This window comes from Lepus europaeus, chromosome 12, assembly GCF_033115175.1.
Source record: "Lepus europaeus isolate LE1 chromosome 12, mLepTim1.pri, whole genome shotgun sequence".
NCBI lineage: Eukaryota > Metazoa > Chordata > Mammalia > Lagomorpha > Leporidae > Lepus > Lepus europaeus.
Window position 1 is genome coordinate 75,909,006 of NC_084838.1, and position 26,540 is coordinate 75,935,545.

Below are 26,540 nucleotides of genomic sequence, written 5' to 3' on the forward strand. Positions count from 1 at the left end.
GTACGAAAGTCCAAAGCTAAGGAAAGGTCTGGCATCTGGGTTAAGTTGTGTTAAGGTAACCCCACTTCCTCTTAGCATACTGGCTTTAATTTAAAAAGCATTTGGGGCCGGCGCCATGGCTCACTAGGCTAATCCTCCGCCTTGCAGTGCCGGCACCCCGGGTTCTAGTCCTGGTCGGGGTGCCGGATTCTTTCCTGGTTACTCCTTTTCCAGGCCAGCTCTCTGCTGTGGCCCGGGAGTGCAGTGGAGGATGGCCCAAGTGCTTGGGCCCTGCACCCACATGGGAGACCAGGAGAAGCACCTGGCTCCTGGCTTCGGATCAGCATGGTTACACCGGCCTCAGCACACCGGCCTCAGCACACCAGCCACAGCGGCCATTGGGGGGTGAACCAATGGCAAAGGAAGACCTCTCTGTCTCTCTGTCTCTCTCTCACTGTCCACTCTGACTGTCAAAACAAAAAACAAACAAGCAAAAAAAAAAAAAAGGCACTTGGAGTGTACTTATTTATTGAACAGTTAATACTGGCACCCTCTCTGTAGTCCATACCTTTGTTTATCAGGGACTCGGTTTACGCACTCATGGTTGTGCAAATGAATGACACCCAAGGCCTTCCCTGCAGAAGCCCCTCCACAGCGCGTGCTCTTCCTTCCACTGTGAACTTTCTGGAGGGTGCCGTGTTTCCCCAGCTCCACGCCTTTACAAGTGTTGCCCCTGCGTCTTAGAAGCACTGATTTCTGCCTTGCTCCCTGTGAGTTATCCCTGGAGATCCAACTCGGGTAACTGTCCCCCTCAGAGGAGCCTTTCCGGAGTGCAGGCCGTGTGCCCTTCCTGTGTGGCTGTTGTTGAAACTGCCCACTTCCCCTTACGCCCAGGTGAGAGGAGCCCCTGCCCTTGACCACCTCATCTGGGCCTTGTACTTTAAAGGGTCCCACCTTAGCCCTCCATTGGTGGTGTCCTCTCTGCTTAAGTCTGAGAATTCAAAACTGGAGTCTGTGTGGCATCTTCTAGGCCAAGCTCCATGTAACCAGCATCCCATAATTCCAGAATTCCCTGCTCTGTCATGCTGACTGTGCTTTCGGGGCTAGGAGCTTCTTCCCCAAGTTCGTCTCCTGAGAGTGTTCACTCTTGAGCATGAATGGTGGAGAGCAGTGCTCGCAGAGGCACAGGCAGGGCTCAGCTTGTGCACACAAGGCCCTCGGAGACAAAGGACAGGGCTGTGGGGAGGAAGAGAAGGCTGTGTGCCGAGAGTCAGGGGCTGGCCCGTTCTGTCCTAGAACACCAAGGAGTTTAATTTCAAATTCAAAGACCTACCTTATCAACGATTGCATTTCTATGCACTAACAATAAATTATCTGGAAAGCAAACTAGGAAAACAGTCTCACACACGGTATCATCAAATAGAATAAAAGACTTAGAAATAAACTCATACAGGAGCCAAAAGTGCTGTACACAAAAATTATAAGGCATTGATAAAAGATATAAATAAACAGACATTCCATAGTCATGGATTGGAAGACTTTGTATTTTTTAAATGTCCTCACTACTTAAAGTGATCTACAGATTCAATGAGATCCCTGTCAAAATTACAATGTTTTTTAATGGAAATAGAAAAATCAATCCTAATGTTGATCATGTGCCAGAAATTAACCTCAAATAGTCAATGCAATCTTGAGAAAGAACTAAGCTAGATATATCTCACTTCTTGGTATCAATATCAAAATATGTTGTGGGAGGAAGACATTTGGCACAACAGCTAGGATGACACCAACATCCCATATCGGAGTGCCTCGGTTTGAGTCTCACCTTCACTTTTTTTTTTTTTTTTTTTTGACAGGCAGAGTGGACAGTGAGAGAGAGAGAGAGACAGAGAGAAAGGTCTTCCTTTTACCGTTGGTTCACCCTCCAATGGCCGCTGTGGCCGGCGCGCCGCAGCCAGCGCACCGCGTTGATCCGAAGCCAGGAGGCAGGTGCTTCTCCTGGTCTCCCATGCAGGTGCAGGGCCCAAGCACTTGGGCCATCCTCCAGTGCACTCCTGGGCCACAGCAGAGATATGGACTGGAAGAGGGGCAACCGGGAGAGAATCCGGCGCCCCGACCAGGACTAGAACCCGGGGTGCCGTTGCTGCAAGGCGGAGGATTAGCCTGTTGAGCCACGGCGCCGGCCTCACCTTCACTTTTGATTCTAGTTTCCTGCTAGTGCACACCCTGGAGGCAACAGGTTATGTCTTTAGAGTTTGAGTCCTTAACACCCACATGGGAGAGCTTGGTGACATGGTTGAGTTCCTGCCTCCAGGGTTCAGCCTGGCCTAACTCCGGCTGTTGGGACCACTTGGAGAGTGGACCAGTGGATGGAAGGTCTGTCTGTTTCTCTGCCTTTTGAATAAAAATGAAAAAAAAACATACACATATATATAGAAAACACCTGCAGCAATCAAGAGTATATTATAAGTTTGGCACTGACAGGAAAATAGACATATAGAGCAACTAATCCATGCATACAGTCAACTGATTTTTGACAAAGATGCCAAAAATTTATTCAGGGGAAGGATACTGTCTTCAACAAATGGTGTTAGGAAAACTGGATGAACCAGGACCTTTATCTTGCGCCATACACAAAAATCAACTCAAGATCGATTGAAGATCTAAGTCTAAATGTAATACCTATAACTGTAAAACTCCTAGGAGAAAATGCAGGGGAAAGCTTTAAGACATTGATCTTGACAGTGATTTCTTGGATGACATTGAAAACACAGGCAACAAGTGCAAAAAAACTCAAAGAAGGGCAACATCAAACTAAAAAGTTCTGCATTGCTAAGGTTACAGTCAACAGAGTGGAAAGGCAATCTGCAGAATGGGAAGAAATATTTACAAACCATGTATCTGATAAGGGATTCATATCTAACATAGGTAAGGAGCTCCTACAACTCAGTTGCAAAAGAAAAAATAAACAACCTGATTTTAAAATGGGCTAAAGACTGAAACAGAAATTTCTCCATAGACAATTTACAAAATCCTGGCTTTCCCACAGCAGTTCCTTGTAGGAACCGGAACTGATTGGGTACAGATATTGTGGGCAGCAGTTGCCCAGTTTAGGCCAGTGAGTGCTTTCTTGTCTGGTCTCTGTAAACATTAGGGTTGGATTTATCCTTAGACTGCCTGTTTCTAAGGTTTGTATTGTGTCTCTCTCCCAGCATCTAGCGTGGGACCTATACATGCACAAGATGCTCACCAAATGAAAGAGGAATCTTTCATTTGCAGGGATAGCTTGAACTACCGTGGGTTCTTTAGAGTCCACCTCTCTCCTTGTACTGATTTAAAACTGACCTTGAAAAGTTGCCCCACCCAGCTGTCCATGGGTGGAAGCTGTGTTTAGAAGGTTAGGGCTGCTGTGTATAGTTATGTACAGTTCCTGCAGTGCCCAAGGGGATCCCACTGATGAGAAAATGGTAGGTGGCTTGCAGCCCACACTGAAGCACCGCTGTACACCTGCTGTTGGAAAGAGACATTTTTCTTTGCAGAGTTAAATCTTCCCAGAGGAGGTGTCTTTTTCTTCTCTTTTTAGAGAAGGATGGACTTTTGGAAGTCAGAGTGCTTTTGCCATTCAGTGAGGGTGGCCGTAGCTTTTCAACATCATGTGAGGGTGGGGTGTTTGGGTGCCCTTGCTCGGATACTCTGTTATGGTAAACGCTTGAGGAGCTAAACTGTGAGCACTCAAGCCTGAGGTTATCTCCAGCAGTTTTCTCTGTATAGTAGACCCTCTTATCCACAGTTTCACTTTCTGTGATTTTAGTTACCTTTGGTCAGGCATGATCCAAAAGGTTAGAAAATTCCAGAAGTAAATAATTTGTATATCTTAATTGCATGCTATTGTGAGTAGTGTGATGAGATTTTGCACCATCCAGTTCTGGCAAATATAAGCTACCCATCTGTCACTTGGGAGCTACCTTGCTTATCAGTCTACTGCAGTGTAACAATGCTTGTGTTCAACAAAACTTGTGTTTTTTGTTTTTTTTTTTTATTTGTTTGTTTTTTGTTTTTTATCTAATGGCCCAAAACTGTAAGAGTAATAGTGCTGGCCATTCACATAGGTCAGAGTGAGCCCCAAAGGGAAAAGATGAAAGTTGTTGACTTAATAATGAAAGAAAAATAATGTTATGCCAGGGTTGCTAAGATCTAGAGTAAAAACAAAATGCAGTATGTATAGGGTCCCATACTTCCTGCAGTTTTCAGACATCCACCAGAGGTCTTGCAACGCATCCGCTGCAGCTAATGCATCCACTGTACTTGCATCTCCTTCTTCCCCCATACAAAATTCCCAGACAGGCAAGTTGTGACCCAAGTTTCATGTTTCCATGCCCATTCCCAGGGCTTTTTGAGTTGGCACCTGCTGCTACCACGTGGACAGATTGATCTGGTGGTACTCTAAGCCATTGCTGTGTTCTCAGACTCCTCTGTCTGCCTCCTGATAAGGTGATTGACGTTGTGTGTGTGGTTTGTGTGTGTGGTGGGTGGTTTGCTTGCACCAGGATGTACTTCTGTATATCCTGATGAAAAATTCCAAAATAAGGGCTATCCTGTGAGGAGAACAAGCCTGGGCCTGAGAGGACTTAGAATTCCAGGGGAGCTTAGCAGCATTAGCATTAGGGAAGGGGCACATTTTTCCCCTGTTGGATTGCTAATCTGCAAGGCAGTGCTAGATCCGGCCTGGGTTTCTTTCCGTTGGGCTGAGTTTGTGAATTCTAGGTTTATCCTCTTCCTTGGTGCTGAGGAAAGAGCACATGTATGGTATTTGGTATTGAGTCATCGACAAATGGTGAGCATTGAGGCAGTCCGCCAAGTGGATCAACTTTGAAATATAGTCTAAAACTGATGACTGGGGATTTTCTCTCTTGCTTTTGGCACCATGGAAGTGCACATAATTTAATAAAAAAATTACACTGTTGTCCCTGTGAGTTTAATGTGCCTGTTGAGAGGAGTAGAATGGGTCAGGATGAACTGAGTCTTACTGAGGAGATATGTAAAAATCCTGCATCAGGTTTTCATTTAGGATAAAGTGGCTTTGCAGTGGCAGCACCCTGGGACCCGAGTAGGGTTTGAAGACAAAAACCATCTGATCCAAGAGAAGTTGTGCCCCAGGCTGAGAAGTCTTCACTTCCCAGCGGCTGCTGCCTGGCACCTTCATGTCTTGTTTGGTGACTAATGCCGTGTTGAATTCTGATGGACTGAATGACATGTTTGCCCAGGAGTACAGCCTTTTGTGCTAGTCTAGAAACAGGAGATGGAGAGTGAAATCTGTGTGGGCATCACAGAAAATGGATTATTATGTAGGCTGGCGCCGCGGCTCAAAGGCTAATCCTCTGCCTTGTGGCGCCGGCACACTGGGTTCTAGTCCCGGTTGGGGCGCCAGATTCTGTCCCGGTTGGCCCTCTTCCAGGCCAGCTCTCTGCTGTAGCCAGGGAGTGCAGTGGAGGATGGCCCAAGTGCTTGGGCCCTGCACCCCATGGGAGACCAGCAGGAAGCACCTGACTCCTGCCTTCGGATCAGTGCAATGTGCCAGCCGCAGCGCGCCGGCCACAGCGGCCATTGGAGGGCGAACCAACGGCAAAAGGAAGACCTTTCTCTCTCTCTCTCTCTCTCTCTCTCTCTCTCTCACTGTCCACTCTGCCTGTCCAAAAAAAAGAAAGAAAATGGATTATTAGGTATGGGCATTTGGTGCAGTGGGTAAGTCACTGCTGGGGACTCTAGCATCCCATGCCAAAGTCCTGGTTGCAATTGCAACCCAACTTTCTGCTAATGGTACCCTGGGAGGCAGCAGATGATGGCTGGGCCTCTGCCACCCACATTTGAGACCTGGATTGAGTCCCAGGTTCCTGCTGTTGTGGGCATTTAGGGTATGAACTACAGATAAAGATCTCTGCCTCCCTTTCAAATAAGTAAATAGCAAGCCATTTAGAAGATGCCCTAGTGGGTGGAGCACCTGTAGATGAGATTGCTGGCTGCTTCCGTGTTGTGATTTTCCCTGTTTCCCCCATATTTTTATAACAGATAGGAGTATGGATTCATTGTATAGATTTATTCCAAGAGAAAATTCATTCAAAGAATCCAAAACTTGTGTAAAATAAACATAAAACAGTAAAAGAGAGAGAGATCTTGTGGAGATAGGTGGGATGCTAAATTCATAGCTTAGTTTTTCCACATTGTTTATTACTCTGCAAAACAAACTTTCATTCATTATCCAATGTTAAAACAGAGGAAGACAGCATCCATTAAGTGTCCACATAATGCATAAGGAGTGAATAATATGTCCTTTCAGTATTTGAGGTAGCTTATCCAATAATAACAGATATATTCATGGATATATTCATTAAACGTTTGACTTTTGAGTTTGTCAAAAGGCACTATGATTTATGGAAGGACCGATGGATGGAAGGGGATAGATAGATAGATAGATAGATATGAGGATACTTAAAAAGGTGCATGTAAAAATTGAATAAAAACAAAGTTTATTTTAGTGCAAAATACTTTGAAATATATGCATGTGAGAGGGTCTTCAAAAAGCTCCCACATGAATTTTGAAGTTTTTTGCACCCAAATAAACTTATCTTTTCATCCACTTGTTCGTGAACCTTTGGAAATACCTTTGTAGATATTACTGCCCTTAGTGAGCTTAGAGTATAGTGGAAAGGGAAGAAATGTAACTGTGACAACACTTCAGTCAGTATCACAGTAGAGGTGAGCCCTCAGCATGCCAGCAGCATGGAGGCGAGACCCTGAATCCTCTTGGGGAGGGGTAGGAGTGAAGTCAGAAGGAAGTAAAGCCTGGGCTGTGTCTTGGAGGACAGTGGGTGCTTGCCCAGTGGAGGACGGAGATGTAGCATGTCAGCAGGCATTGGAGTGTACAAAGGCAGGAGGCAGTGAGCATGATGCATTCTGGGAATGACAAATCATCCCACATCCATGTCTTGAGGGTGGACCTCCAGGAGGGTGAATCTGAAAAGGCCAGGCCCGAGAAGTCATAGGTTGTGCCAGAGTTTGAGGTCTGCCTTGACATTGGGAAACCACTGCAGGACTTTAAGAAAGGAGAGAGGCATTGACATGTTTGCATCATGGTCCCTGTACCAGTAGTGTGCCCCAGCAAGGAGGACTAATTAGAAGGCCCAGGCCATAACCTATGCTTGGGTGAGGTCTCAATTAAGATAGTTCCAGAAAAAAACAAATGTGAGGAAAGAACTCATATCGAAGAACAGTAAGGAGATTTATTGGAAAGGATTGGATTGGTGAGTTGGGGGAGTAGAGTATTGATTTCTGGCTTGGGCAAGCACGTGACCAGTGGCAACAATCTCTGAGTGGGGTGGATGAAGACAAGCTGCAGTTGGGGCACACTGAATGTGTAGTGTCTGTAAGACCCTGTAGGAACCTGAAAGTAACTGGGAATGTAAATCTGGAGCTCAGGAAAGAGATCTGCACTTGAGAGTTACTTCAGAGTCGTTTCAAATAGGTTGGCGTTGGAAGAGATTGCTCAGAGTGAGTGAGCAGAAAAGAATAGAGAGACCACAAGGAACATGAATATTTAAGGGACAGCCCAAGAAAGGAGCCTGCTGAAGAAACACCCCCCCCCCAAAAAAAAAGTGATCGGAGAGGTAGTGGGGAGCCTTTGCTCATGCCTCTCTCTTATTTGTCATCTATAGAAGAAAGGTGAGGAGCAGAAGACAAGTGCTAGAAATTCTTCTGCCAGCTGGGGCTGCCTCTTGAACAGGTCTTCCTGGGATGAACATCTGGGAGTGCAAGTTTCTTGTTTGTTTGTTAAGCTGGGCACCTCCTTTCCCCTGCTGCAGTGAACCTAAGGAAAAGAGATATAGGGAAGGCAAATGACTGTGCTGGCCGTGCCAGGTGCGAGGGGAGAAGGGACCCCTGGCAAAGGAGGACTGGTCATCCATCAGTTCAGCAAAGATTTGAGAGCCCCCTGTGAGCAGGGCACAGTCAGCGTTCATGCTTCCGAGGAGTCAGGAAATGTAAGGAAGAGACTTCTGGGTGTGGCAGCAAAGAGTGCGTTAGTGAACCCGGGGTGGATCTAAGGGAGGCCCAGTGCTGTGCCACTGTGAGTTGAGTGGATGGGGTGGCAGGCAAGGCAGGACTTTTGAGAATTTGATCTTGCCTGGAAGAGGAGTGAGGACAGAGTTGCAGCCAGAGAGTCGGGTCAAGGAGAAGAAGCCCCAGGAGCTGAGAGGAAGGGGCCCTGGACAGGCAACTTTTTCATATTCTCAGGGTCAAGGCAAGATTGGAGACTGTGGGAAGGAGAATGGTTGAGGAGAGGGCCCCAGACAGGGATGTTGCAGGAGCCCAGAGCAAGCCTTAGAAGGCACTGTCACTTCTTGGGAGGCTGGGGGCAGAACACAGAGCTTGTCAGATAGGACACTTGGGAAATGAGTGAAGTCTTAAAATCAGCTGTGTTAGCAGAGGGGTGAGAGTGCAACCCTGGGGACCTGGTGTTGTGGCACAGAGGGATAAGCCACCACCAGGATACCATATGGGCACTGGTTTCAGTCCTGGGTGCTCCACTTCCAATCTAGCTTCCTGCTAATGGCCTGGGAAAGCAGTGGACAGTGACCCAAGTGATTGGGCCCCAGCCACACACATGGGAGATCTAGATGAAGCTCCTGGATCCCGACTTTGGCCTGGCCCATCTCTGGCTATTGTGGCCATTTGGGGAATGAACCCACAGATGGAAGACTGACTCTCTCTCTCTCTCTCTCTGTTTCTCCCTCTATCCCTCTCCCCCTCTCCCTCTATCCCTCTCTTGCTCTCTGTCCATACTGTGCCTTCAAATAAATAAATAAATAAGAAAAGAAGAAGGGGTCACTGTAGAACTAGCCAGCCTGTGCATTCTCACCCCTGCTCTAACTGTGTGAGCTTGGGCAAATCACTTAATTTCTCTGTTGCCTCCCTTTTCCCTGCAACCAAGCAATGAAGATGATAACAGAAGCCTGTGATTTAGAGTTGTTGCAGGACTCAATGAGTTCAACCATGTGGCACTTAAAAGAGTGCCTGGTCCATTGGTGTGCTTCCAAGGTGTTAGCCTTGGTAACGAGTAGGACTGGGAGCAGACGTAGTCTGAGCTCCCTTTGGCACTTGCCTGTACCTGACATCAGTGTGCTGACCAAGGGCTGGGAGAGCACAGCCAAGGTATGCTGTGCTCCAGGAGAGAGGCCCTGGGGGGTGCACACAGGGTGATGGAGAGGCTCATTCAGATGGAACTAACACTGGGCCCTGGCCAGAGGCTGGCTGGGAGCCTGCACCATCTGTGGCAGAGTGAGCCCTCTGGATGGGCTAGGGCAGTGTGGATACAGGCACCTTTACCTCGAGTGAGGGTCTAGGGTCCAGGTAGCGTGTGGAATGGTGCATGAGCACCATGCCTGGTTGGGCTTAAATGCCTTGAGTCTCTCTGTGTTCACAAGAAGTCACAAAGAGGAGTGGAGACAGCTTCTGTCTCCTTCTGTGGGCCTTTGGAGAGGACGGCCAAAAATAATAGCAACCGCACCTAATGCATGGACTGTGCATTCCATCGCACGGGCCTTTCCGAGTGCTGTGGACCTGCTTCATGACTGTCAAGTTCCCTGTTTCTCAGTGACACTGAGGCACACAGATGCATTGACTTGAGGAGGCCAGGCAACTGGTGGGTAGAGCTGGGCAGCGTGACTCCCATGTGACCAAGCTGCCACCACCTGTCCCGTTGGGAGCAGCTCTGCAGAGTGGGTGGTGACAGGTGGAAGGAGGTGAAGACCGCAGAGTGGCTTATGGCAGCCTACTGATACTGTATTTCCTGATGGTCAAGGGGAGTTCGGCTGCCAGGATTAGAAACACCTGTGAAGAGCTCAAGTGCGTGATGGAGATCATTATTTTGCAGACCTAGGGTGGGGCTGTTGCAGATCCCAGCAGCTTGCTAGGGAGTCTGCCTGGATTCTATCCCGGGACTGCAAGGTTGTCAGGCTCTGACAGTATGTCTGTCTGTCTGCTTGTCTAGAAGCACCAAGTCTTACCTGTGAATTTTTCTGCACACTGGTTAAATTTGCAAAATTCTTCATTTCCTGCTCCCATGACTTTGGCAAGCCTTGGCTCTGCACAGGTCCCAGGACCAAAGTTGCGTAGGCCCCTCAGCCTCTGTGTTGTAGAAGCTTGCCATGGGGATCATCTGCGGGGGTGGCCCGGGGCAGGCAAGTGCTGGGAGTGGCACAGGTGACCAGCAGCAGGGAGAAAGCTGCTCTTGATGTTGCGCGGTCTTCGGTGGTTGGTGAAGCTTGAAAGCCTGGTTGCCATGGACTTAATGCCCTACTCCTCAGGCCCAGTCCAGCCCAGAGTCAGCCAGCGTTTTCATTGTTACCACACACGGGGCTCCTTCCTCTCAGTGTCCAGCCCTGCCCTCGTCTTAGGTCTCCACGACCAGGACTGCTATAGCATCCTCTCTTTGTCAGGTCTTCCCTTGCCTTTTCATCTTGTCTACTCGTAAACAATATTATTTTTAAAAACGTTGTTGGTGTCCAAAGTCTTCGGCAGATGTTTCCTCACTGTCATGTCTGTGCCTGGTCCCCAAGGCTGTGGACTTTCCACTGGTGATCCCACCAGCTTGTCTTCATGTTGTGTTGGGACAGTCGGCCTGTATTGCCAGGCACGCCCTTCTCATGCTTGCCCCTTCTGTCCCTCCAACAGCCCATCTCTTCTGCTCCGACGTCTCACTCAATCCCTTAAAACTGTTACCCTAGGGACCAGAGTTGTGGCCCAGTGGATCAAACCACTGCTTGTGATGCCAGCATCCCTATCAGAGCACTGGTCCAGGTCCTGGCTGCTCCGCTTCTGACTCAGCTTCCTACTAATGTGCTTGGGCCCTGGCCATGCATGTGGAAGACACTGAGGTGTAGTTCCTGGCTCCTGGCTTTGGCCTAGCTTGGCCCTGGGTGTTGTGGCTATTTTGAGAAAAAACCTGTGCATGTAAGATCTTTGTCTGCCTGTCTTTCTCTCTCCCTCTCACTCTCGCTCTCCCTCTCCCTCTCCCTCCCTCCCTGCTGCTCTTCTTTTTCAAATAAATAAGTAAACAAATCTTTAAAAAAAAAAAAAAGAGCAGTTATCCTAGACCCCTGCCACCCCGTTTCCTCTCAACTTCTCCTGGTCTTGATTGTCCAGTGAAATTGTTGTTTCTTTGGAAGCAACTCCTTACTCCATGTATCTCAGTCCTGCACACAGCCAGGCATGTACCAAGCACTGGAAATTTAATATGTGGTGACTATCAGCTGGTTTGTGATCTCTTGGCCTGGTTATTATTATTGTTGTGTGTTTCCTTTCTTTTTTTATTGAGTTTGTAGGGCATTCCCTGTAAGCCCTCTGACTGTGGCGATTGAAGGCTTGTCGAGGCGGAGTCTGTGTGCAGGTTTAGCTCCTAATCCTTCTGAAGACTCCCACTGCTGGATGGACTTGCGTTCTGGCTTCTGTCTTTGCAGCTTTGACCACAGAGACTGTCTTGCTTGCTGGTCCATCTCCCACAGTCCTCCCCTCCAGCAGACCTAGCATGCACGGTGAAGTCACTGAACAGCCTTTTATTTGAGGAATTCTCTTAATGGTTATTTTCATGCTGTTTTCCCATATTAGACATGTGTACAAGGGCTCTTCAAAAATTTTGTTGCTAAAGCATTTAGAAATCTACTCAGTGTTTTTCAAAATACACACTTTTTGTGAGCTTTTTGAATACCTCTCCTGTGTATAGACTGCAAAATTCTTTTATCCCAAAGTAAACTTACCTTTTAATTCCATTTTTCAGTGAACTTGTTCAGGCACCTATTTGTATGTGGCTAGTTTGAAATGACTGTTAGTACTTGTTGCCAATTAAGCTTAATGTACAGAACTATAGGAAAAAACTAAAAAAAAAAAAAAAGAAAAAAAAGATTTATTTATTTGAAAGTCAGAGTTAGAGAGGGACAGACAGAGATCTTCAATCTGCTGGCTCACTCCTGATGACTGCAGTGGCCAGAGCTGAGCCGTGCCAAAGCCAGGAGCTTCATCTGGGTCTCCCACATGTGCGGCAAGGGTCCAAGTATTTGGGCCATCTTCTCCTTTTGCAGGTTTAGAAGTGGAGTAGCCAGGATACGAACTGGTGCTCTTTTGGGATGCTAACGTCACAAGTTTGGCTTTACCTATTCGCCATGACACAGGCCCTTAAAAAGGCTTTAAAAGAGGCATTTGGTCGGGCAAAGTATTTCTCACTCTCAGTCTTATTTTGCTTGCAGCAGCATCCTCCTCTCTAACGGAGGCCTTGCCTTCTGTGTTCATTCGGACTTCCCAGAGGCACAGAGTCCCTAGGTGCCTGGAGCAGAGGGGTCCTCTTCACAGACTCCCAGGTCTTCTTTGTACTTGGGGCATGTGGGAGACCTGTGCTGCTTGGCCTTTCTCAACAGAAGATTAAATAGACCCAGGAATACCTTGTAGACTGCTGCCAGAGCAAGGCCAAAGAGACTTGGTTGTTGGTGAGACCAAGCATGTTTCTACCTTCATTGTTGGCTTTATTTGCATGTGGTTTATGATAACTCATTTTCATAACTGAGTGATCCCTGAGGCATGCACTCTTAAAAAATAATGTAGAAATAAAGTGTGAGTCTTTTATTTCCATGTGGCTTAATATGGTGAAGAAAAAGTCTGAAATTTTACCATGATGTAAAAATGCAATTGTGGAACGTCTGCCTGAGGTCCAGTCCAGTAAAAACTAGGACCGAGAAAATCATGGGGACACAGAAAGCCCAGCTGTGTGAGATTCTGAGTGCTCATCCCAGATGCGACTGGGAAGAGGAAAAAAAATAACAACAGTGTTCATTAAGTGTTCACTATGTTCCAGTGTGACCGTAGACCTGTTTGCTCTCCTGACTTCCCCCTCCCACTCAGATGCTACCACCAGACACACAGGAATATGTTCTGTGTCTTTAAAATGAAAATCAAGGAGGAGAAGACTATGCACTAATGGTTTAAAAACAACACGTCCCCCATGGTTGTTTTCAGCTGCGAGTTTCCTCTGTCCCTTGTTTGCAGTGAAGCTTGTTTTGAAAAGGAATATGAATTCTTTTAACACAACCTTTGTTGGGAAAACGAATTACCAGTGGTTCATTTTATGCTGAGCCTTTTGTCATCGCCATTTATAGCTATTCTGTTTATTCACTTTGTGAGAGCCATTCTGAGAGCTGATGAATGTGTTTTGTGGGAGAATATAAGAGCCCTGCAATTTGTTTTGATTGGTCTCCATTTGGATTCGTAGTGAGCAGGTGCCATCGTTTGGGATTGGTTTTGGCAGTGCCTTCATTATATAAATATTAGATGCACGAAATGAAACTCATTTAAATTATTTTCGTCAGTGAGAATAGGAGAACTTTACGTTGACTGCAAGATACCATAGTTCTAATTTTATGGCGTCTGGAAATACAAACGTGTAACATACCGTGTGTCTGAACATATGTATGTACCGGTGGCTTCCATTGTGCAAATATTTAACATGTGTGCTTTCTAAATTTCTTTGAGAATTTATGCAAATATTCTTTAAAATTATGCAAATATTCTTAAGGAATCATAAACTCAGGTTTATTTTTATTATAACAATTATTTCTGGTCTGAAGAATATAGACACTTTGGAAACTATGTCAAGGACTGTTTTCAGTTTGATATATTTTTGTTGCTTGTATTCAAGCCTTAGAAAATAACCCATCATGTTTTTAAACCCTGTTGTCTCCTGATCTTTTTATTATCATTGTTGCTGCTTTTGTTACTGTTATGGTCAAAACCACAGCACAAAGATAGCACACTTGTCAGGTGTGCTGGAAGGAGAACAGCAGTGCTTCCTGCCATCCCAGTAAGACTATGTGGTGAGCTGACATTCTCCTAAGGATGCTTGCTAGGTTTTCATGAATCCGTATACATTTTCACACATTTGTTTTTAATCAGGCAAAAGATCACTTATAGTCAGAGGTGGGGAGAAATCAGGAGATCTTTAATCCTGTAAGTTACATCCCAAACTATGTATTGCTTTGGATTAATTTTTATAATTTTTTTTTATTTGAAAGGAAGAGTTAGAGGGAGGAACGGAGAGAAAGAAAGAGAAAGAGAGAGGGAGAGATCTTCCATCCGCTGGTTCACTCCCTTGATGGCCACAACAGCCAGCACTAGGGTCTATCCAAAGCTAGGAACTTCATCCAGGTCTCCCATGTGGTTAACAGGAGCCCAAGTACTTGGTCCATCTTCCACTGTTTTCCTAGGTATATCAGCAGGGAGCTGGGTCAGAAGTGGAGCAGCTGGGAATGCCATTGGTACACATAAGGAATGCTGGCATCAGAGGCGGCAGCTTTACCAGCCTAAGGAGTAATTTTTTTCAAGTTGTATTTTGATTTACAAGTTCTTTTAAAAAAATATTTATTTTTATTTATTTGAAAGACAGTTACAGAGAGAGGTAGAGACAGAGAGAGAGGTCTTCCATCCTCTGGCTCACTCCCCAGATGGCCGCAACGGCCAGAGCTGCACCCATCCAAAGCCAGGAGCCAGGAGCTTCTTCCAAGTCTCCCATGTGGGTGCAGGGGCCCAAGGACTTGGGCCATCTTCCACTGCTTTCCAAGGCCACAGCAGAGAGCTGGGTCAGAAGTGGAGCAACCGGGACTAGAACCAGCGCCCATACACCCATATGGGATGCCGGCACTTCAGGCCAAGGCTTTAACTCACTGTGCCACAGCGCCGGCCCCGATTTACAAGTTCTTGAATGTATGGAGTACTTTGAGCTGCTCTGATGGCTATGTGCATTGTGTAGTGATCAAGCCAGGGTCATTAGTGCATCTATCGCCTCAGACATTGTTTCTTCCAGTCAATGTTTGCAATGCAAGACTGATGACCTTAGAAAATACCCATGGAAGTGTCAACACGCTCCTTCCTGCTGCAGCACCTGTCTTTAAGCAAGCCACAGCGAAGCCGGGCATCTTCCTCACATTCTGCCTCTCAACCTGCTGTCCATGCAGACTGCTTCCAGTTCCTCCTCAGTGAATCTTTTCATGACCTACACAGGCAGATGTGCGCAGTTCTTCCTCCAGAATCCCAGAGTACATGAAACATAGTTGTTGACACGTCCTTGTCTCTGGTTGATGTGACTTTGATGATTAACTGTCATCAAACGTCTTTGCCATTAAAGAGCCAGGGCCAAGCTCCCTGCCTGACATGTGATGCTCAGTAAGTGCTTACTGAATGAATGGAAGGGTGGATATATTTGCTATAAGGTGGTGAACATGAACTCAGAAGCATCGTTAAAGCAAAAATGATGAGCATAAACACGCAGGTGGGACCAAGGTCTAATTTACCTTTTAATTGCCTTCTTTTTTGGAAGATGCACTAGGAAATGTTAGCATCTCCAGCCTGAATGGCTTGAAAACATTGGAATATGACGTCCTGGGGAAGCTCAGCTGCCATTGGACCTATTGCTCTCATCATGACCAAGTAATTAGTGAGTCCTGTCCTCAGCTCAGAGAGGATTTGAGGTGACATTTGGCACTGGCTTCAGTCTAGAAGCACTGAATGGACCCAGTACAGTTGATGGTAAAAGAGAAGCAGACAGAGTGGTCCTAGAACTAGTCTCCTGAGGCCTCGTCCAGTGTCTTCCCAGCAGGCCTGGTTGCTTCACTTTACCTGTATCTGATGAGCCGTTTGTGGAAATACCAGTTAGCAGTTGGTGGCTAGTGTGCCCTTTACTTCTCTTATCTGCAGGTTGGCCCACTTAATTGGGTCGTTAGGCAATTAGCCATTTTAGCCCTTTGTATCATAAGCAAAGGCGTCCATAGCACATAAAAAACGGTGAGTTGTATGGTCATAGCTGGGAAATTAGAGGTTGAAAGGGCTGTTTCTGAGCAACACAAATATAGAATGTGAAACTTGCAGTGACAAGAGTTCTAAAAAGCCTCCCTACCACCTTGTAAGTTTTAAGAAGTGCCCTCCAGGTTGCAACTCACTAATGTAGAGCAAGTTCTACAGGATATAATGATATAAATTAATTTTGTTGACTACCTCCTTTTATGAATTGAAAATTCCTAATTCAAATTGAATTTGAAATTGAAATTGAAAGTGTGCAATGTTGTTTAAACGGTATTCTAAATATTTCATTGAAGAAGTTGAGAGAGGTGTGAGGGAAAGAGCATGAGATTTGAAGTCTCAGAACTTTGGATTAAATCTCAGCCCTAGGCTTTCTTGACTCCAGGCAAATTGTCCAAAGTCACAGCCTCACCACAGAAGGGGCTGCAGTATACCCTGTCCACATGGAAGTGATCTCTGTAAGCTCTTAGCAAATTCCCCGAGTCCTCAAAATAGAAGTGTTTGTAGCAGCTCCTAGCCAGCCTCCCAACCCCACATTTGTGTCCTTGATATATCATCACCCCATATATGCTTTCCCACTTTCATTACACTGTCTCTTTCATTCTGTGGCTCATCACTGGCTGGCTTGTCCTGACAGCATTCCTCTCTTGTCCCTGTTCTACATCACAGGGAAGTCCTCTGCAGGGTGCATTCCTCAGGCTCTGCTGGGAGCAGATAGTTTTCAGCTGGTTGGCACTTGGCAGCCGTAGACAGGGGTTGACAGGTGGAAGGAAGGAGTTGGGATATTATCCCTCTCTCTCTCTCTCTCTCTCTCTCTCTCGGGTGGTGCCTCTAACAGTGACTGTGTCTAGCTGTGCCCGGCTAGCTCAGTCGGTAGAGCATGGGACTCTTAATCCCAGGGTCGTGGGTTCGAGCCCCATGTTGGGCGCCATATGTTGCTGTGGATTCGTTCCTGAGAGGAACATTTGTGGCAGTACTCAGGCATCCCAGGCTCTCAGAGCAGCCATTAGATCCCTTCCCATCTGCATGTTTGCCGTAAATGTAGGAGTGGACGCAGAATTCAGGCCCTGGATTCCAACACCTGTAGAAAGGCTTCTGCTAACCAAGAGTCGAGGATATGCTTGTGTCTTTCCAGAGAATGTGGGACAGCCCATTTGGGTACCAGCCAGAAACATCAAGCCTGCAATTGACAGTCAACCAGAACCAGCTGAACAAGACTGAGAGTCTGCCTTGTTAGCAGATGCACCTGCCCTATCATCCTACCCTGAGAATCTGCCCATAGCCACATCCATTACTGTTTTATACTCCACTAGCTCTGGTCAGCCACTTGAACAGCCCACAGTCTGTGTGCAGTCATGCCATTCCTGATTACCATTGTTCCTCATTCCTACCCCTATCTGAGCAAGCACTCCTGTGGTCTCCCATTTTGAGCACTGGTTAGTCAATGACGGGTAAGATCCCCTGGGGGACAACCTAAGACAGGCACAGTCACATACAGAGACCACATGGAAATGGGGTCAACAATAGTATGGCCAAGAATCATGCCTCCCATTGCTCAAAAATAAATGAAAAAGGGGAAATGTGGTGAAATGAGAAGGCCATGCCAAGATGGCTGCTGGCAAGTGACCTTCAGTTACTCAGGAATGGCTTTGAAATCCACCTGACAACGGAGCCTGCCTGGCAACAGGCTGTGATTGGATGGTTTTGGAAACCACATGGCAAAAGGAGCCTGCCTGGCAACAGGCTGTGATTGGATGGCTTCAGATACTGCCTGGCAACAGGCTGTGATTGGATGTTTTGGAAACCACATGGCAAAAGGAGCCCGCCTGGCAACAGGCTGTGATTGGATGGCTTCAGATACTGCCTGGCAACAGGCTGTGATTGGTTAGGGCATAGACTGCCCCTTGACCGGATTGGCTGTCTTGGCTACATAAGCTGTTGTACCAACTGAAATAAAGGAGTCTGCAGGCTGCCCGCCTCTGGCCCACTTTCATCCATCTCCCGGGGTCTGTGTGGTGACTCCGCGCCTCTTGCCCCCACCACACTCCTCCTCTCAGGAACGAATCCATAGCAACATGTGTTTTCTCCACTCCTCCAAACATTCTGCTCCTTCTATGACCAACTTCTGCCAGTGAATTCTCACCTTGGCATTCTGGCCTCCACAGACACCTCTGGCTCTTGAGGTCTGTGAACACCAGCTCCTCTTGTTTTGCATCTGGCCCTAAGAGCAGTAGTGGGGTCCTGCTGATGTTAATTTCTGATTTATCACTATTCCCTGCTTAGCTTTTCTTATTATTTTTTGTTTGTCTTTTTCAAAGATTTATTTATTTATTTGAAAAGCAGAGTTACAAAGAGAGAGAAGGAGAGAGAGAGAGAGAGGCAGAAACAGAGAAAGAGGATTTTCCATCCGCTGGTTCACTCCCAAATGGTCGCAACCCCACCAGAGCTTCGCCGATCCAAAGCCAGGAGCCAGGAGCTGCTTCTGTGTTTCCCACGTGGGTGCAGAGGCCCAAGTACTTGGGCCATCTTCTACTGCTCTCCCGGGCGCATTAACCTTAGTTAGCTTTTCAGCTAATCCATCTCTCTCATGAGCCATTCTGTGTATTAAATTCCCTCTCTAACACACCCGGAGTGCTTTCTGTTTTCCCTAGGAGACCCTCACATATCTCTTGATGTGATGAAATCTCTTCATTGCTTTTACTCATCAGAGTGGCTTGAATGGGCCCAGGCCTGTGAAGCATGCTGCAAATACGGGCTCCCTGGACCCACCATGCAGAAGCAGTGATTTGCTGATTTCAGTATCTGGCCTAATAGTCTTCATTTTAAAAATGCTGCCTAACTGGTTGTGATGGCCAGCATTGGTGTAGAATAGCAAAGCTAGGCTGTCATAGTAAAATTAAAAATGACTGTGTCCTATGGACTTCATAGTCAGTCAGTGACAAGTGTCAAAACAGCACAGGCTACACTGAGGAGGGTAAAAAGATTATTTGTAAGACAATGAGGTCACGTGTGTGACAGAATTTCACACATCAGTGTTGCTCAGTAAAAGATACTATCTTTCCTTTCCTCAAAAAGCATAGGGGGTGGGCACTGGGGTGCAGCAGGTTAAGCTGCTGCCTGAGATACCTGCATCCAACAGAGTCCTGCCTGCACCCCTGCTTCTGATCCAGCCTCCTGCTAATGCACTTAGGAGACAGCAGATGATGGCCCATGTACTGAATCCCTGCTACCCACCTGGGAGATCCAGATGGACTTCCTGGCTCCTGGCTTTGTCTTGGCCCAGCCCTGCCTGTCGCTGGCATTTGGGGAGTAAACCAGTGCATGGAAGATTTATCTTTTCCTGTTACTCTGCCTTTCAAATACATTTTTAATAATAGAAATGTAGAAAGTTACAAAACAGTATAAATTATTTATCCCTCAGGTAACATAATCCAGGCCCTAAATACCAGGAAAGATAAGCAGTCAAAAAATTGTTGCCTGGTGCATATTATTGTCAGCTGAGCTGATGACTCACCAGTCTAACCATATGACACCATAAGGTAGCTCTGATTAATGTCAGAGATGATTTTTAAACGTAAGCTCTAACTGGGAGCCTCATGTCAGATCACTTGTCAACGCATTTCTTGCAGGAGCCTCATGAGTAAGCCCTGACGAGGCCACTGGAGTTTCTGCATTCCAGGCTCTTGCCAAGCGCTGTAACCCTGAATCCTACGCTATACAGTTCCTATCACCAGGATGCTTAAGAGGAATAATATTCGGAGTGCTGACTGAAGGATAAGCAGTGTTAATTTGTCACTGAGCTGGCCTAGATTTTATTCATGATCTATGTCACATCATCAGATAGCTGCCTTCTTGGCAATATTAATCCTTATGAGTTTCTTGACTGGGGAAGGTGGATGCAAAAAAAAAAAATAGAAATTTATCATTAAGGAATTTTTAAATTGTGTTTTAAAAAAAACACATAGTTTTCCATATGGAGAAAAGTAGTTGGTTACCAATACGGAGCCTCAGACTCTGTAAACTGGGAAACAAGAAGACAGCAATTTGTAATTTATAGAGAGATGAATGAAAAGGACTGAGTCATGAGTCTTGGACTGGCAGAGATGTGTTCCTATAAGAGGCCAAAATAAAGACATTCCCAAACATGCAGTGACTGTGCCACCCCTGAGAGAACTACTGCAGGTGTTCAAACCAAATGAGAATTGGATCAGAACAAATATGTCAGGATGGGAGGAGCTGAAGGGCCAAGGCAATGGTGACAGCAGTGAAACTTGCACAATGCATGCTCGAGTGTAAATGCATGGTGATCGTGTGACTGTGAGCTAGCATTTATTAATTCAGATCTCTTAATCCCATCTATATGACATACTGTGAGGAGATCTTCAGTAGTCTGGGGTGGAACAGGCAATCCAAGAGTAAAAATATTCCAGCCATCTCCGCCTGTTGGCAAGGAAGAGAGACGAGGTGTTGTGCACTGGGTTCTTGGGAGCAAGTGCTCAGTTTTGGATTTATGATGCTTATTTGGAATTAGTACCTGGGTTATGACTTGAATTACACTCCTTGTGCCCCCAGAATGTTGAAGTGGTAACCCCTTGTAGCTGTGTCCATGACTTTACTTGGGAATAGAGTCTTAAGATGCAATTTAGTCAAGATGAGGTTATAGAGGTGGGCCCTAATCAGTGCGACTGGTGTCCGTATGAGAAGTGTAAAATGCCACTTGAAGACAGAAGTACACAGGGAGAATGCTGTTCGCTGACAGAGGCCAAGGCAGGAGTGATGCAGCCACAGCCAAGAGCTGCCCATGACCCATGGCCACTACCGGCCCCTGGGAAGAGCTTGGAAGGAGATATTCTGAGCAGAATCTCAGAGGGAGTATGGCTCTACTGGTGCCTTGATTTTGGACTTCTGGCCTCCAGAATTGTGGGAAAATCAATTTCTGTCATTTTAAGCCACACATCCTAGGTTACGGCAGCCTTAGGAAACTAAGAGGAGGAAGGAGGAAGTGCAAAGCCAAACACCCATGCAGGATGCACACCGCCTGGGCTGCCTGTTTGGAGAGGGTATATGGCTGTCCCCCGGAGCCTGTGACCGAGAAGGAGGCAGACCCAGAAGTTGCTGACAGCTTGGGGTGTCTGCTGGCCACAGTCCCAGTGGTGACCACCCTTCCCTCCTCCAGGGAGATGTGGGTGGCAGTCTCTGTCTACCACGGTGGATGATGTAGACTCGTGTTATTTTTTTAATAAACAGAAAGGTAACTGACAAAATACATGTGGAGTAAAAAAAAAATTCATTTACTAGAAAGAATGGAATTGTAAGCTTAATTAATCCAGCTCAAAAAGGAATGAGTAAGAACATTGTCACAACAACTGTCAAAGTAGACAAATATGGTAGACGCAAACCAAATATAACCCTTCTCCATGCAGGTGTATTTTTTGAAGTCCTGTTGTAAATGACGAGGAGTCTTTGATTAGAAAAAAACAAAATTCCAACTTTAAGCTATTTATGAGAAACACTGGTGGGACAAAATAACCCAGAGGAGCTGATGATTAAGGCAAATGCAAAAAGAAGGAAAGCCAAAAATGGAGATATTAGCATCAATTGAGGCAAAACTCAAGACCAAAATTAATAAGAAAAACAGATATTTTTAAGGATAAAGAATATAATTTACAATAACATTGTTACAGCCATGTCCTTCATCTGTTAGACAAAATAGTTACAGAATGTTGAGAGAAGAAGTCGAAATACAGGAGAACTGATAAAATTATAATAATTTTAGAGAATTGGCTATGTTTCTTTCAAAGTTTGACAAAGTAGACAATTATATAAGATGGTAATTATGTAGGACATTTTACCTCATTAATTGAGGATTTGCATCTTCTCTTGTGTCTATAAAACATTTACAAAAACTTTATTTGGTTGTCGGGAAAAAATCATGAATTTAGGGTGCAAGGGAGATGCTTGGCTCATCTGGCAATGAGAGCATAGTAAGTTAGATGTAAATACTTGAAATTAAGAAAACCTCTTGGAGATGTTTTTTGCATCAGATTGAAAATCAAATGCAAAGTGGCCAATTATCTGGAAGTTAATTAAATAAATAGAAGTCTTCACATCAAAACTTACAGGGAAATTGTTAAGGTGTTCAAGAATACTTTATAGATGAAATATTTTAGGTACTTTTTTTTTCAAGGACTAGAAAGTCAACCGAGTATTTTATCTAACAGTTTTTTCTAAAGCCACAAAGGAAGGTATTGTGAGCAGTGAAAGCTTAGATTAATGGGAATGGCCACAAACAAAAAAGAGGAATCTGACTAATTAAAATACATAAAAGCAGTATTAATACTATATTACATATATATGTACACACACATACATACTACTTTAGGAATAAGAGAAAAAACATTATCCAGATCTCAAAAGGATTTTAAAAATTCAGCAAAAGAAGAGTATGTTCAATGTTATGGTAAAAAAATTTTAACACCTATAGAAAATTGATGGTTTTCTAACAAATTATAATTTACCAAAATTTGATCCAAAGGAAGGTAATAAATCCCAAGATATGAAAAATTATGGGAAAAAACTGAGTGCGTATGAAGAGAGAAGGCCTTCCATTTTATGAAAAGTATCAAGACCTTTATATCAAAATCTGTTAAAGATGGCACCACAATTTTTTTTCTACTAACAGTCGTGATATCACTCATAAAAATGTCCTTTGAAAGGGTTAGCAAGTTAAATCTAAGTTGAGGTTTATTCTAGAAATGTAAGGATGATTTTGCACCTTGAAGTCTCTCAACATTGTTAGTACAGCAGAGTAAAGGAGAATGTTGATTCTGTCATCTGATACTGAACACACCTTTGATATTATTCAGTAGACATTCCTGGTAAGATCTTAAGGTAAGTTAGAATAGCAGACAGTGCTCTTTCCACACTTACTGCAGCTCTGTTCATAGTAGCCAATGTAGCTGCTCTTAAGTGGATGAGTAGATACCAAAGAAAATGCAGTATATACACACAATGGAGTACTACTCAAAAACAAATTTGGACATTTGCAACAAAACAGGTGGTATTAGAGATCATTAGATTAAGGGAAATTAGCCAGACACAAAAAGTACCACATTTTCTTGGGTATGTGGAAGGTTATGTGTGTGTGTGTGTGTGTGTGTGAGAGTATGATTTTTTTTAATGTGTAGATGTCATGTTATTTGGTATGTAGGTGTTTATAAATGTTGTCTTCACTAAGTTATATCCCTTATATTATTCTTACCTTCATTTTAAGATCTTTGTCCATAAATCCCGTGTTATATGGTATTACTATATTCACTCCACTGTCAAAAATACATGTGTGTATCATTTACATATGAAGCAAATATGGCGAAATGGTACAAACTGTTAAATGCAAAACAAAGGTAAAAGGAAAGAAAGTGCCCACCACATTACTGAGCCCATGGAGCATCATGGTGGGTGGATAGTGATTACTGAAGGATTATGTTGTAAGTGCCTGGCACTCCCATCTCCCTATTGCTGTGACCCAGTATTGTGTTAGAGTTTGGTGACTGCAAGAGGAAATGAAATTGAAATAAACTGTGCCAGTGCTGCAACAGAGACTCTCCCTGAAGGCTTCTAGAATTGTGTAAGGGGATTTGAACAGTAAAAAGATCATTTATAAAGCTCTTTTTTCCCCCCTTATATGACCTAGTTTGAAAACTCCCTATTTAAATGAGTGACAGATGAATGTATTTAAGAGTGAATAGTAAAACATGAGACAAATACAAAAAATAGGATTGTAGTAAAAGATGTAAAATAACTTTTGAAGTAGTAGAGAGCTATCTTTTTGAATAGGAAAATTTTAAATTCTGAAAGTAACAATCATTCCCAAATGTGTGTGTGTGTGTTTTTATCAGAATGTGTTAATAGTGCCATGTATATATAGTATATATGGTGCCATATATATATATATAGAGAGAGAGAGAGAGAGGGAGAGAAAGAGAGAGATACACATGCACTGTAATTCCAGTAAGAAACCCAACCTGGAGAGTAAAGGTGTTGTCAGGGTAATAAGAATTTTTAAAAAGTTTTATTTATTTATTTATTTGAAAGAGTTACGGAGAGGAAAAGAAAAAGAGTGGGGGTTGGGGAAATCTTACATCTGTTGGTTCAACTCTCAACTGGCCGTAATGGCTGTAGCTGGGCCAGACCAAAGCCAGGAACCTGGAGCTCCATCCTGATCTCCCATGTGGGCACAGGGGCTGAAGGTTTGGGGCTGTCTTCTGCTGCTTTCCCAGGTGCATCAGCAGGGAAGCTGGATCAGAAGTGGAGCAGCTTATTCAAGGGATGCCGGAATCGCATGCAGTGGCTTAACCTGCTATACCACAACACTGCCCCAGATTAATAAGATTTCAAAGTCCACATGAAAATATAAATGTGAGAAACTTTCCAGTTGCTTTAACAGTTTTTTAACTTATTTGAAGAGCAGAGAGAGACAGAGAACTCTCATCCTCACTCCCCACATACTTGGGATAGCTAGGGCTGGGCCAGGCTGAAGCCACTGTGAGTGGTAGGGAACCAAGTACTAGAGCCATCACTTGCTTCTTACAGGGTGTGCATAAGGAAGCTGTAATCAGGTGTGACACCAGGACTCAAACTCAGGTGCTCTGATCCAGGATGCAGGCATCCCAAGTGTTGTCTGAACTGATACCACCTGCCCCCAAATTGCCAATCTTGAAAGAAAAATATTGAGTGTGGGAAGCTTGTATCAACAGATATAAAAGACTTAAAAGCCATGTCCCTGCACTTAAAACAGTATGATATTCACCCAGCAATCCACATGTAAGCCTTTTGAACAGAGTTGAATCCATAAATAGATTGAGGTGTACAGGAAAACTATAAAGCTGGTATGTCTTTCCAGTAAGAAAAGGGACTATAAAGTAAAGGGTGTTGGGCAATTAGCGGTCCTTCTGGGGAGGATTCTATTTGGATTAGGTTCCATTTGGAGTAAAGCTCTAATGTTAAAATAGAACCACAGAGGTGGTGTTTGGCCTACTGGTAAGATACTCATTGAGACTCTCACATCAGACATCAAAGTGCCTGGGTTTGAGTCCCAGCTCTGCTCTACATTCAGCTTCCCTGATAAGGCATCCTGGAAAGCAGTGGGTGATGTCTCAAGTGCTTGGTCCCCTATCACCCTCATAGAAGACCCAGATGGAGTTACGGACTCTTCACTTCAGCCTGGCCCACCATGGCTATTGCAGGCATTTGGGGAGTGAACCAGCAGATGGTAGATATCGCTGTTTGTCTATCTACCTATCTACCTATCTATCTATCTCTGTCACTTTGCCTTTCATGTAGATGAAAATAAATAAACATTTTAAAAAATAGTCAAAGAGTATTAACCACAAATGTAAATTGCCAGCAAACTTGTGAAAAGGATCAGCCCCATTAGTAGTGTGAGAATGGAAACAACTGAAACGCCACTGTCTACTCATTAGATTGGCAAACAGCATGTCCATGAGCCAGTCCTCTTCTGTCAGACTGATTCTTTGAACCTTTTCCCAGAAAGAAATGTAGCAATAGTCATTCAAATAGTTAATGTGCCATCAAGTTTGGTCCCACAGTTCCACTCTTAGGACTCTCCCCAAAGAAATAGAAGTAGAACTTTAATGGTGTCTGAATGAGACTAGCCAACCTTGGAAACAGTCTGGGTGTTCATCTACAAAGGAGTGGGTTAAACAATGGTATGTCCACCTTGTGGAATATTACACAGTTTTAAATTAGGTGGATGTGTAGATTTGAAAAAAATGTAAATTAAGCTGCTACATAAAGTGGTAGAAACATGTATATATGTGTGTGTATAAACAAGCACAGGGAAGACCTTGCAGGGCTGTGTGACAAACTTGACATTGAATATCTCCGGGAGGTAAAGGTAGGACTTGATTCACCTTGACTTTATATCTCCGTGCATTTTAAATTTTGATTGTGGTAAGCATGTGTCTCTCCCATGTAAAATGCAGTTGTAACAGAAGAAGTGTGTTGAACTGTTCTCTGAAGTTGTGTGAACAATCTAGTGAAAATCACAGTTGATTATCATGGAGATCATACTGAAAAATTATCCGCATGTCACAGTCTCCCCTCTGAAGATGATGGGAAAAACTCCGCTCCAGCCTCCATCCCCACATACCTGTGGTTCATATGGGCACCGGGCTTGCTTTTCTCTCTTGGACAATGAGTGTCTGGCAACTGCCCATGTCTGCCTTTGCTAACAGAAATTTAAAAGTTGAATAGGACATAGTGCAGTTTATTCCATGGCCAGACCAGGCTGCCTGGCTTATGTTCTGCAACTGACATCATCGTGTTCTTCACCTGGTTCCTCTCTCAGGTTCCCTCCCTTCATTTAGTTTCTCTGATTATGTTGCGTGTATCCCTATAGCCACCACTGATCCTTCTGGGGAGATGACGTAGGGGTGTGAAGAAAGAATGACCAGTGCTTTCTATTTTAATAGGAACTTGGGAAAGAAAACAGTCTCAACAATGAACAGGCCACCCATCACTACCAGCTACAGATGACTTGCTGTTTCATTATCAAAGGTAAGAAAATAGCATCCATATTTTTAATGAATCCTGACTGAACCAATGTAGGCCCTTTTTTTTTTTTTTTTAGATTTGGGAAGTTTTCAGAAAGG

General features: G+C 44.7%; 1 protein-coding gene and 1 non-coding gene across 3 annotated transcripts in view; both read left to right on the forward strand.

The window, feature by feature from the left end:
• The window catches only part of PIP5K1B (phosphatidylinositol-4-phosphate 5-kinase type 1 beta), a 324,487-nt gene that overhangs the window by 99,719 nt on the left and 198,228 nt on the right, over positions 1 to 26,540 (forward strand). For both annotated transcript variants that reach the window (XM_062207066.1, XM_062207065.1), the window contains one exon: positions 26,361 to 26,445. The gene's annotated coding sequence lies outside the window, so the exon portion shown is untranslated. The remainder of the gene's footprint in view (positions 1 to 26,360; positions 26,446 to 26,540) is intronic.
• On the forward strand, positions 16,723 to 16,795 carry TRNAK-CUU (transfer RNA lysine (anticodon CUU)). Its single transcript has one exon. It is a non-coding gene; the product is annotated as a tRNA-Lys (tRNA).